Source organism: Solanum tuberosum, unplaced genomic scaffold (assembly GCF_000226075.1).
Source record: "Solanum tuberosum cultivar DM 1-3 516 R44 unplaced genomic scaffold, SolTub_3.0 scf00192, whole genome shotgun sequence".
Lineage (NCBI taxonomy): Eukaryota > Viridiplantae > Streptophyta > Magnoliopsida > Solanales > Solanaceae > Solanum > Solanum tuberosum.
In genome coordinates, this window is record NW_006239115.1 from 860,114 (window position 1) to 873,536 (window position 13,423).

The 13,423-nt window shown below is 34.3% G+C and overlaps 1 pseudogene; it reads right to left on the reverse strand.

The window, feature by feature from the left end:
• Positions 1–7,246: 7,246 nt before the first annotated feature.
• LOC102586847 ((-)-alpha-terpineol synthase-like) lies at positions 7,247–11,589 on the reverse strand (annotated as a pseudogene).
• Between the last annotated feature and the right edge of the window lie 1,834 nt (positions 11,590–13,423).

Here is a 13,423-nt window from a genome sequence, read left to right on the forward strand (position 1 = left end):
AAGCTCCAAATCAAATTGTGCAACCAATTCTAGTAACACATGAATTGAGCTATGTTTCATGACTGGAGAAAATATTTCATTGTAGTTAATTTCCTCCATTTGACTGAAACCCTTTGCAACTAATCTCGCCTTGAACCTAGCGTTTTTTATTTCTAGAATACCTTTTTTCTTTCAGTAGATCCATTTGCATTCATCTATCCTCTTCTCCTTTGGCCTTTCAACTAAAACCCATGTCTCATTTTTGTGAAAAGACTCCATGTTTATCATCATGAGTATCCGTCATTGTGCAGCATCCTTGCAAAAAGTTGCTTCAACATACAAGGAGGGTTCGAGATCCTTAATTTTTTCTTATGCAGCTACGATTGGATATGCAATCACATTTTCTTGCTCTAGAGGACGTTACAGTTTCTGTATCTGCCTTTTGTCCATTTCCTTCGCAATTGTGAATGGTTCATTGACAACAAGTTCTTCAAAATTTGCATCTTTTGACTCATCAACTTAATCTCTTGATCCATTTCCTTGGTAAGCTCTATAGGTAGCTCCACCTAATCGTTGTTTTCATTTCCTGATAACTCTATAGAATGTTTACGAGGATCAAGTATACATGATTCATCAAAGGTAACATCTCTACTAACTACAAACTTGAGTGAAGACAAACACCAAAGCTTGTACCTTTTTACTCCATCTACATACCCTATGAATATTGCCTTCTTAGCCCTTGGTTCAAGCTATAAAGGCTGAAATCCATGCCCTTGAAACCAATAAGACTCAAAAAATTACTGATTTACCACAAGGGAAGAAACCTATAGGTTGTAGATGGATATTGAAGGTCAAATACAAATCAATAGAGAAAATAGAAAGGTTCAAAGCAAGGTTAGCGGCTAAGGGTTAATCAGTAGGAAGGGATGGATTATATGGAATTTTTTCCTCATGTGGTTAAGATGGTGACAATAAGAGCTATAGTGTCCAATATGTTATTTAACCACTTCTAGGGGTACTTGAGCCTTATCCCGAATATGTTATTTAACCACTTCGTATATCATTTTACTTGTATATACAGTATAATTTCTTGATGAAGAGTGTCCAATTGGACAACCTCACAACAACGTAGCTCAGCCTCTGTCTCACTCAAGACTTAGAATTTCGCTCACAATTTTCATGTATGAAAAATGTTTAGTATTGCTATGATATATGTATATAATGGTACAAAACTTTAGAAATTTAACACACATACAACAACACTGTATACAACTTTCATAAAAATTTAATATAAATATAACACACATGCAAATTTAAAAAATAATTTTCATATAAACAGAGCATACAATTATAATACGAAAGCGAGCGAAAAACCTAGCCGTCAAAACCAAAATTGAAACATCGGAATAGCCAGGATGACCGGTGGTCAGCCTCCAATGGAGGCTGGACCACTAGTAGCTATGAATGGGACAAAGGAGTTGGCTTATGCGACAACCTTACAACCAACAATGTCAGCACGTGCTCTTGTTCCAATAAAACCTTTAACGTATTTGCATGGTGAACCTAGGGTTATATGGGAAGAAGAGGAAGTAACACAAATGATTGTCAATGAGGAGTTAGAATATGCAGTAGTGGGGAAGTTTTCATACGGACTGTCAGATATTCAAGAATTAAGGAAGATCATTCCTAAGCAATGTAAATTAAAAGGGGATGTAACCATAGGTTTGCTATGTAATCGGTATGTGCTTATCAGGGCCTCAAGGATGGAGGACTATGTGAATTTATTATCAAAACCTATTTTCTACATTGCACATAGGAATTGGTACTGCCCGATAAGAACGTTTAAATGGGATCCTTTGTTTGATCTAATGTAGGAAATGTCGACTGTGATAGCATGGATATCCCTACAAGCGCTGCCTCCAAATTTCTTTGATAGAGAAACAATATTTTCACTAGTTGCTGCGGTAGGCAAACCATTAAGAGTTGATATGGCGACAAGTGATAAAACAAGACCAAGCTGCGCGAGAGTCAAGGTGGAAGTAGATTTGTTGGGAGAATTCCCAAAGAGAGTCAATGTTGGTATAAAAAAGAAGACATGAGAAATAGTTGCTAAATGGGTTACCATCAAGTATGATTACTTTCCCATATACTGTAAAAATTGCAAGCTGCATGGGCACAAGAAAAGGAATGTTTTGTGCTGCACCCGGAGCTATATCCTAAGGAGAAAATTGAAGAGAAAATAGAAGAAAAGAAAGGAAAAGATGGCAGAAATGAGGGAACCATAGAAGCACAAAACAAAGAAACAAAAGATAAAGGGAAGATAAAGGAGAATGTATATGAAGAACCAAGGGTGAAAGCAGGGGTCAGAAAAGGTGGGCTATCATTACAGGGGAGAAAAGCTACAGAGGTGGAATCCAAAAGCAAAAGTGGGAGAGGAAGAGCATGTCCAGTTAGGGAACAAATTTGATGTTTTAAATGAGTTTGAAGGATCAAATTTGCAACAGGAAGAAGTAGCTTCGATCACCACGCTAAGAATAGGGAAGAGCAATACTTACAAAGGAACAAAAAATACAAAAGGATGGGTAGAAGAGATTTTTGGCGAACAAAGTAAAAAAGTGAAACCTTAATCAAAATCAAGAATAGGAAACAAAAAGGAAGAAAGCACTATAAGAAGTGAACATAAGGGATGGATGGAAGATCAGACTGGAAAACAAAAGGATAATGAAGATAATATGGTGGAAGCTAATGTCAATACCCGCATCATCATAGATCACGAAAATAAGGGGATGGGTAGTGAGGGTGATAACATGGGCATTGGAACCTCAGAAGAAGAAAAACCACCAGACCCTCCAAATAATATGGAGGGTGAAGGTTCATCCACCAATAATCAAGAGGAGACTAAAAATGGCGAATCTGAACAAGAATCAAGAAAACAGGAGCAACTAAATGATCCAGGAATGATAGCGGAAAAAGGAGATGAAGATGCGGATGAATACATAGAAGAAAACATTACTGTGGTGAGTAAAGAAGGAGATTTATCGCCAAGGCATACCAAGGAGATGAGAATGAGCAGAAATATCAACATGGTTGCTGGCACAACCAGAAGCACAAGGAGTAGTTTGGCGAAACCACTTTTATCTAAATGATGATGGACAAACTTCTATTTTGGAACATTAGATCAGTCAATACTCAAAATTCTTTTGAAAGGTTGATGGATCTAAAGAAAAGAAATAAGTTTGTGTATATCGCCATGTTGGAACCTTTTAAAGGGCCTCAAGATTTATAAGACTATAGAAGGAAGCTTGGAATGGCAAATGCTGTGGCTAATTGCTCTTCAAAAATTCGGGTGTTTTGGAATTGAGAATGGTCAGGCAATGTAATTAAAGATAACTATCAACATATCACAGTGCAGTTTAAACATCAGCAGATTCAGAAGGAGATACTCATTACCACAGTATATGCAAGGTGTACTACGCTTGACAGATTGGAACTATGGGAAGATTTGGAGGAGCAAAGTTGTAATGCTAATGCACCTTGGTTGGTTGGAGGAGATTTTAATGTAATCATGGATTCATCAGAAAAATTGGGAGGCATACCAGTTACGCAGAATGAGACAGTGGACTTTGCCCAATGTATAAACTCATGCGCACTGACTGAGTTGAAGTTTACAAGAAGCAAGTATACATGGTGGAATGGTAGAATAGAGGAAGATTGCATTTTCAAACGATTGGATAGGGTTTTTGGAAATACAGAATTCATACAACATTTTCTAGTGTCAGAAGTGCAACACCTCATTAGAGAAGGGTCCGATCATGCTCCTCTTCAGGTGTCATGTAATGCAAATACTGATAGGGTGAATAAGTCATTCAGGTTTCTAAATTTTTGGACCAAGCATGAAGGCTTTTTTCACCTAGCTAAGGAGATCTGGGAAAGAGATTCGAGGTAGTCCTTTTTATATAGTGAACGAGAAGATGAAAGCTCTGAAGAAGGCTCTGACAAAGTGGAGCAAAGAAACACATGGAAATATTTTTCTCAAAATGTCAACCATGGAGGACATTGTTAAAGTAAAAGAGGTGCAGTTTGAGATCAATAATTTAGAAAGGAATAAGAAGGAATTAGTAAATGCAGAGGAAGAGATCCGAAAGTTTTATTAGTTAGAGGAGGAATTTTGGAGGCAAAAATCAGAACTGAGGTGGTTTAAAGATGGCGATAGAAATACAAGATTCATTCACTCCTACGTGAAAGGAAGAAGAAGATTACAGGTGAATGAGATAGAGGACGAACAATGGGTTTTACTGAAGAACAAAAAAAACATAGGAGAAGAAGCTGTGAAAGTGTTTGAAAGACAATTTACAGAGGAGATAGTGAGTGAAGCACATGACATGCTAGAATGTATACCACAACTGATCACGAAGAACCAAAAGGACAGCATGGACAGAATACCTTTGGAGGTGAAAGTTAAAGAGGCGGTCTTCTCTTTAAATAGCGAGAGTGCCTGTGGTCGTGATGGCTTTTTAGGGAAATTTTTTCAATGTTGCTGGGAGATTATAAAAGAGGACATTATTAAAATAATGATTGCATTTTTCTGTGGCTGGGAATTACCAAGATATGTGACTCATACGAACCTGGTTCTTATCCCAAAAAAAGAACATGTCACAAGGTTCACAAATTTAAGGCCAATTAGCATAAGTACTTACATAAACAAAATGATCTCCAAGGTAATTAATGGAAGGTTAGTGGAGGTGCTCCCAGGGATAATAACGAAGAACCAAACATGTTTCATAAAAGGAAGAAGTATAGCAAAAAATGTGTTGTTAGCTCAAGAAATCATCAGAGATATTAACAAATCAGGAATAAGAATCATAATATGGTGGTAAAGTTAGACATGGCCAAGGCATATGATAGGGTCTCGTGGTTTTTCCTGATAAAGGTAATGAGAAGGTTTGGTTTTACAGAAAAAATAATTGATATGGTATGGAGGCTCATTTCCAATAATTGGTATTCAGTGCTAGTTAACGGAAACTCATATGGCTTTTTCTCTTCATCGAGGGGATTAAAATAAGGAGATCTGTTATCACCAAAATTATTCATAATTGCAGCTGAAGTCCTCTCTAGGAGTTTAAATAGATTGAATGAGGATGAGAATTTCATTGGTTATGGGATGCCTAAGTGGAGCGAGAAAATTAATCATCTATCATATGCCTAAGGGTGCTGGGGCGTCACACGTGTGGAGAAAAATGATTCAGATAAGAGAAGATGTGGAACATAATATATGGTGGCAGGTGAAGACAGGGGAAGCAAGCTTTTGGTTTGATAATTAGACCAAGCAAGGGGCATTATACTATGTGGAGGAGGAGGATGAAGACATAGAAGTTAAAGAATTCATTACTGAAGGTAGATGGAGCAGTACTAAGTTACGACAATATATTTCAGAGGAGATGATGAAACATATAGTTGAAACTAAAAGTCCAAAGCTAATGGAAACTGATAGGGACAAGGCGTGGTGGATGGGTGAAACTAATGGGGATTTTAGTGTTAAATCAGCTTGGGAGAATCTAATGCGCAAAAAGGAGACAAGAGATGTCTTCAAGCATATATGGAACAAGGGACTGCCATTGAAAATTAATTTCTTCATATGGAGGATATGGAAAGGGAGAGTGCTAACTAATGATAATCTACCGAAAATGAGGATCAATTTGGTGTCAAGATGTTGTTGTTGTGAACATTATCATCAAGAGACCATGGGACATTTATTTCTAACGACCCTCATAGTTGAAAAGCTATGTAGGTATTTTGCTGATTTTGCAGGTATCTCGATAGAAGGGATGGAATTGTCACATGTTATAATGACATAGTGGTATAGTGACGAACCAGACAAGCTGAAAATCATCTACAGGATACTACCAGTTGTGATTACATGGATACTATGGAAAAGAAGGAATATCAGGAGACATGCAGGGGATTTAAATATTCAAGGGATGATCTTTCAAGTACTTCAAATAACACAATTCATGATAGAGAGGAAGTTCCACTGGATAAAGTTGAAAGGAAAGGACATGATAGAGATCTTAGGTGCCTCTAAACATCGACTATTTCATTGTATAGTCAAGTGGCAGATGCCTCACGAAAGAGTGATAAAGTGTAACACTGACGGAGCATGTAAAGGAAACCCAGATTTTGTCTGAGGAACAATGAAGGTAATCTGATAGATGTAGAAGCAGGGCATATTGGAAATACAACAAATGTGGAGGCGAAAATGAAGGCAATTGTAGAGGCAGCAAATTATTGTTCAGAAAGGAAAATACGGAAATTAGTGATTGAGTCAGACTCTTTGCTAATGGTTAACATTATTAATAGGAGTTGGAAAGTGCCATGGGAGCTACAAGAGTATTATGATGAACTGCAACAAGCCCTTGTTGAAATTGCGGTCACGGTGCAACATATATTTAGGGAAGGCAATAAAATGGTAGATTATATGGCCATTTAGCAGTGAGCTGTAAGGAAAAACAAGTTTTCACCTCGTTTCAACAGCTTCCAACGATGGGAAGGAAAATCATAAATGTAGAAAAAGCGCAAATTCCTTCATTAAGAGTCAGAACCAAAAGGATTCAAACGCCAAATGTATAAAGTCATTAATGGAATCAGTGCTAATCGAGAGCAAAGATGGAGAGTAGATCACGAGGAAGCTGACGCTAACGTATGTAGATAGGTAGCTTATAGGAAAGAGTGCATCTCCCTTTTCAGATTAGAAATAGGTCGTTTTGATTTCCATATTTGGGCTTGAGTCTAATTTTTTTAGTCTATTGTTTAGCCAATAAATAAAACGGTCTATACGGCCACTATTTAAAAAAGTAAAAATAAATAAATTATAATTCTGACTTATGATTCGATTGTAACTTCGAACTTCAATAAACTAGGTTTGAAATTCAATCCAAAATCCAAATAGCCCTAAATTTTAAATTCGGACACCTCTAAATTTGTAAACTCTTTTTTAAGTCCTTGTTTGTTTTTGTTTTCCCACTACCTACCTTACTTTGTTACTCACTCTCTTCTTCGCTCCATTTCACGTCTTCACATGAACTTTTATTTCTTCTTTTAAAATAAAATGGTGTATTTGCCGTAAAATGTAACATTATGAATACATAAAACTTAAATTATATTAATAACATTAAAAAGAAATTACATTTTATTATAATCAATACATGTAACTTGAATTCTTGGGTGGAATGTAAATTTAAAAAGTTACAATAGTCATGATTAAAATTTATCAAAGAGGAATTGATTCAAAAAGTACTGATAATATGCTCCTCTTAGTCTCCCCGTCTGGTTTACCATACCAATCCCCGTATTGGTACATGCATTGTGTTGTGCACCCCTTGCAAAGTTCATCGCAATTCTAACAAAATCTTTAGAGAAAGACGTAGTATTATCCATTACTACTTCTTTGTTCATTTTCTTCCATGTTTGTCCGATTAATTCCTTCATATAATCTCGAGCATTTTCTTCAGAACTTTTTGTTTCCATCATGTAACATTGAATTGATTTTGGAGCATCACCTCTCTTTATTTCATCCTAACAATTTGAACCATGAAGTCGCAAATTCAAAACTAAACTTCAATTTGAACCATGAAGTCACAAATTCAAAACTAACCATCCCTATTAATGGGATTCGAACCCAGTCCCTCACCTCGAACAGCACAGCAGAAGTGCGTGTCAATTAAACCAGTGCAGCCAATCAATTTTAGTGTATAAAGATGCTTGATAAAATATGTCATATCTCAAAGTATATATACATAATTTTTTTCCGAGGTAACAGGCGCACGCATACCCTCAACCTCTGATCAGAACAACAATATTGGTATATAGTAAAAGTTAAAATCATATAAAAAAAAAGTAAAGTATTTACCGGAGAAGTAGCCAAGTCATCTTCAAGACGACCAATGAGAGATGGCAATTGGATTAAAGGAGGGTTTTGCTCAAGAAGTTCCAAGTCATCTTTTTTAATAGGATTATTCATGGTACAAATGTAGAAAAGCTTAATTACCAAAGGACCACCAATTGAAACCCAACCATGGTCCAAAAATTCCTTAAAACTTGGAGTGTATTTATTATCATACTCATAGTACCACTTCGCATCCATCAAATAAGTTTTAAATAGTTCTATCCACTGAAATATGTCAATGTAAAAATAATTAGTAATATTCAAAAGACATAACCAGAAATTTTAATACATAACAAAGCAAGCTATATGTATAAAATGCTCATACCGATTTTCTTAAAAAGGAGAGGATATTAATAGCCTGTTCTTTTAGAATGTCATAGGCTAGGCTAACTCATTCACAGAATTAAAAAAAGCTAAAAAACACATCTGCTTGGTAGCTGCTCCATTGCATTGACATCCCATCTATAATGAGAGTGATGAAACAATTATTTTCAAACCACACTAATTAAGAAAAGAAATGGACTAGCCCTTTGTTCATGTTGACTAGCCTCTTGAATGAGAGAGATGGACACTTTCTATTTTACATTGTAATTCTGAAATCATTAATAGATTGATCAATTTTACTATTCTGCCTTTTGTTCATATATTGACTAGCCTCTTGAAAAAAGAAATTGTTGGATCTCCAAAGTTTGTTTAAACTTTCAAATGTCATATTAATTGTAGGGGTAAAATGACAAAAAATTAATTAATTCTATCCTAATTGAGTAAGTGAAGCAATAATATGAAATAAATATTTTTAGTAAAATGCTCATCTAATATGGGATGGAGGAAGTACTATTATAATTTGCTATTTGCAATGATATCTTCGCGAAACAAATTAGTCACATGCGTTATGAGTAGTTTGTTTGGCAAAGATAGTATCATATTATTGTGAAACAAACCTGTCAACCATATCAGTGAATAGCACAAGTTCTTCCAAGGTACCATGAAGCTCATACATGTCGTCAATGATTGTAATTAATTCACCAAGTTTTACTATCCATTTTCGACAGAACCAAAATTTTGGTTCAAAAGCAAATCCAACATTCCAGAAAAAAAATTCCACCAATCTATCCCTTGTAAACCCCATCATCTCTACTAAATTCATATTTTCGTGCCACCTAAGAAAAGAAGAAAAAAGGTGAAAATTATAAACAATATGTATTCAAGTTTTTTGTTAAAAAAGAATCTAATTAAATGAAGGTAATAAATACCAAAAATAAGTCCTAACAGTTTTCTAGAACTTTGAATGATATACTTATTTTGAACTAAAAAAAGTCCCAACAATTCAGAATCAGAGGAAGTACTCCCTCAGTCCAACAATAGTTGTCCACTATACTATTTTGGAATGTCCAACTGTCCACTTGAAATCAATGGACAATTGTACAGTTAAATCCTAATTTATCCTTATAATTAATTATAGTTATTTTCCTATTATATTTTTCAAGACATTGTATTTATTATATTCAAAGGGTAATATAGTAAAATTACCTTTTTTATTTATAGTTTCTTAAGGGATGTGTCAAATCAATAATAAACAACTATTGTTGGACAGAGGGAGGGAGTATATATATGACTAACCTTGAAAGCTGTTTTAGTTCATCCAAATATATAGCTTGGAGCATATTGAAATCCAATTTAGCAAGCTGAAGTAGAATGGGGTTAAAACATTCTGATTGTTCATACACATTATCTATGAACCATCTTGCCTCTAGTCTCTGCACCTTCCAATGTAGTGGCATTTCCAAAGCATGGCTCACTTGTTTAACTAGAATGTTATTCTTATCATGATCATCCATTTTTTGCTTTAGATATTTCTTCATATTATGAATGGAGAATTTTTGTGCCATGTCCATAATGCTTTCATCTTTAGTGGAAAGGTATGAAGCTTCATACAAACTAAGCACCCCCTTGATATTATTCATGCAAAGGATTTCTTTGAATTGTCCTTTCTCATCCATAAATATACTAAAGACCTCTGTAATTAATTAATTAAGAACGAAAAAATAAACAGGGTCAATTAAGAAATACTATCTAAGATCTTAAGAAATATATAAAGTTTGATTTCTCATTTGGTCACTCAACTAATACTCTATGATCTCTTTTTCAATTTACGTGACACTTTAGTTTTTAGTCAATTCCAAAATAATGATATATTTCTATATTTAGTAATAATTTAACTTTAAAATGTCCATTTACCGTTAAATGAGATGATTTGTGTTGGATTTATTTAAGAAGCCTTAAAAGAAGAGGTGTTGAGAGTAAGGGAAAAAAGGTTGTTAGTATTTCTTAATAAAAGTTAGTTATAACTAACTATTAGTTAGTTATGTAGTAACGGTCACAAATCTCCCTATATAAGGGAGACTTTGTTATTATTGAATGTAAGTTTTTTCTATTGAGTTCATACACTAATAAGACAAATACATTGTTTCTCCCTTATCTCTTCTTCTCTTCTTCTTTCTTTAGTTCTGGGGTATACTCCCAAGAACAATTTCAGTATTTATTCTTTTCTTCTTTAAGAATTTCTGATATATATTTTTTCAGTAGTAATATATACTTTATGGTTTGAACACAGTTTACTACTCCCTCTCCCTTTGTCCCTAATTACTTGTCCATTTTACCCCTATTAAAAAAATAATGATTGATATAGTGAGTTTATCATTTTACCCCTATTAATTATGAAGTTGATGAATTAAAAATTTAAGATTTTCGAAAAGTTTTACCTTTTTCAAAGTAATTAATTAAGGGTGTAATATTTTTTTTTTAAATTGTCATTTCTTGATTTGTCAAAATGGACAAGTATAAAGAGACAAGTAGAAAAGGAAAATTGGGCAAGTAATTAGGAACAGAGGGAGTAACAATTTATAGTCACGTCACAAATACTTATGACTTATTTTAGATCACAAGTTTCAAAAGATTTTTCTTTTTAAACTTCGTGTCAAACCAAACATCACATAAATTGAGACGCAAGGTGTATATAGTTATTATCTCAAAAAAAACAAGTTTTCCTTGTTAAAGAAATTAAAATTGAAATTAATAAGAAAAATAACTTTTAAAGATCAAAATTATTAATTGAGCGATATCTCAGAAATCATGTCATGCACGTACCTTGAGGAACTTGATAACCTTCTTATCTGAGGAGTCGAAATTGGAGTGCTACTCCATACAAGTGATCCTCACAATTAGAGAGGTTGTATATATTCTCTAAAATTCTCCTTATCTCAGCCTCAAAGTGATAGTGTATGCCAAGTCTCTGTAAATTATCAACAAGCTCAAGTTGATCTAATGCTCTCATATCTTTTTCATTAAGCATCATCCTCACATTTTCTTTGAGCTTTGCTGCTTGCTTCGAGTATTCTTCTCCCTGTCACATATATGATAAGTTAATAACTAACAATGTTAAGAATTTATTTTCAGGTACGAATAAAATTTGCATATACACCACCCTTTCAAATTATATTCGTGAGATTACACCACATACATTGGTGAATATACATTAAGATTTTTCGATGGCTTAATTTTACCACATAAATGCTAGCTTGTGATTGCACAAAGTCATCATCCCAAATTCTTGGTCCATAGTTCCCTGGCCTCCTTGCTTCCATTTTTGCACAAATTAAATACTTCTGAAAAACAAGAAATATCTTTGAGTTGCACTATGTGTTAATTACGGCCTTACTTATAGACCGTGTTGGTAAAATTATATTCTCTACCTCCACTTTTACTTGTCACTACACACGCCTATTAAAAATTAATGATTGGCACGACTATTTTACCACATAGACTTTATTAATTGCTATTAAGTAATTAGGTTTGGAACCTTATTAATTGGTATTAAGTAATTAGGTTTGGAAAATCATATATATATATATTTCACACAATTACTATTGTTCTGTTTCAATTTATATGACTCACTTTCTTTTTAGTCAGTCTCAAAATAATAATATTTGATAATAATTTAACTTTAAAATATTCATTTTACCCTTAATGAAATAATTTATTTTATGACACAAATTTCAAACTTTCATTCCAAGTAATTATACTAAATGACATAAAGTCAAATAGAGGGAGTAATTCATTTGACACCCTTTATGGGTGAGATGTGGACAAGTGTCCATCAACTTAGTCTAAAAAAGTGTGTGACAAATGGTCATACAAGTGTGTGACGCCCCACAACTTCTAAGAATTTTTTTTAATTATCCTCTGTACGCGTATATGTTTGAATTCGGTAATTTTTAAGTTGTACATGCATATTGAGTTCCTTTACAAAGGCTCAACCAAAAAAACGAACTCCCGATCTAAGGTTTGGCTCCTACATAGGCAGCAGCTGCGCAACTATCATGGCTGCTACAGCCACTGAACGACCTCCTTTCGAGGCTGTCCAGCCTGCCCCACCACCCCAAACCACCACTTATGCCATCCTTCTCAATTCCAATACTATAAATCATAAACAATCTGCCCTAATTAACTCAAAAACAATCGTAAAATCAATCGAAATAATTCATGGAGAACCTACTATCACGTTTTCAATGGAGGAAAAGGCAAGACTCTATGATCGAAGAGGGATTACATCAAGCAGTGGTGTTTAAAATTATCCCATGGTGCGCCAGATTTGAAGGTATTAAGGTCAATTTTACCGAAACATCTTGGTACCAAGGGAAATTGTTTAATTGGATTACTTGCTCCAAGACAAATTTTGGTGAGGTTTGATCAATATGAAGATTATGTACTAGTTTTATCTCGCTCAGTTAATTATCTTCTCTACAATGGAGAGGAGCACCAATGTAGGGTTTTTTCATGGTCCATTGAATATAACCCTACGGAGGAAACGACGTTAGTTGTGCTTTGGATTTCTTTACTGAACTTATCAACAGATTTGTTTGCAAAGAAGTCTTTGCTGTTTATAGCATCAGCAGTTGGGAAACCAATAGCTATAGATAAATCTACTCAAATCAAATCAAGACCTAGCACGGCTAGGGTCAAGGTAATATTTGACCTAATGGAAAAGCTTCCAAATCGTATAAGATTGAAGTTTGTGGATGGAAAATTTGGTAAGTTGATCAAGGATTTTCAGGAGATTGTATATGATAATATATCTTTGTATTGCAATTATTGTAAGCACCAAGGTCATGATGAAGATGTTGTCGTTTGATCTCGAAAAGAAATCAAAATAACAAACAAATTGATGATACCATTGAAGTTACTTTAAAAGGTACTACCGTTAGTGAAAAGTATCAAGGTGATGCGAGAGAAATACTAAATGAAAAAAGAAAGATTGTAGATGTCAATCAAAGTAAAACTACTTATTTAGATCGACAATTGGTTGCTGCCACTTCTGAGCAAAATCGTGCAGACTCAATGGATGTTGATATAAGTAATATTGATGTTCAAACAACTATCGAAAATAAAGATGATTGCAATAACCAATAGGCTGCTACTAATGAGGTGCAATCAAAAGAAGTT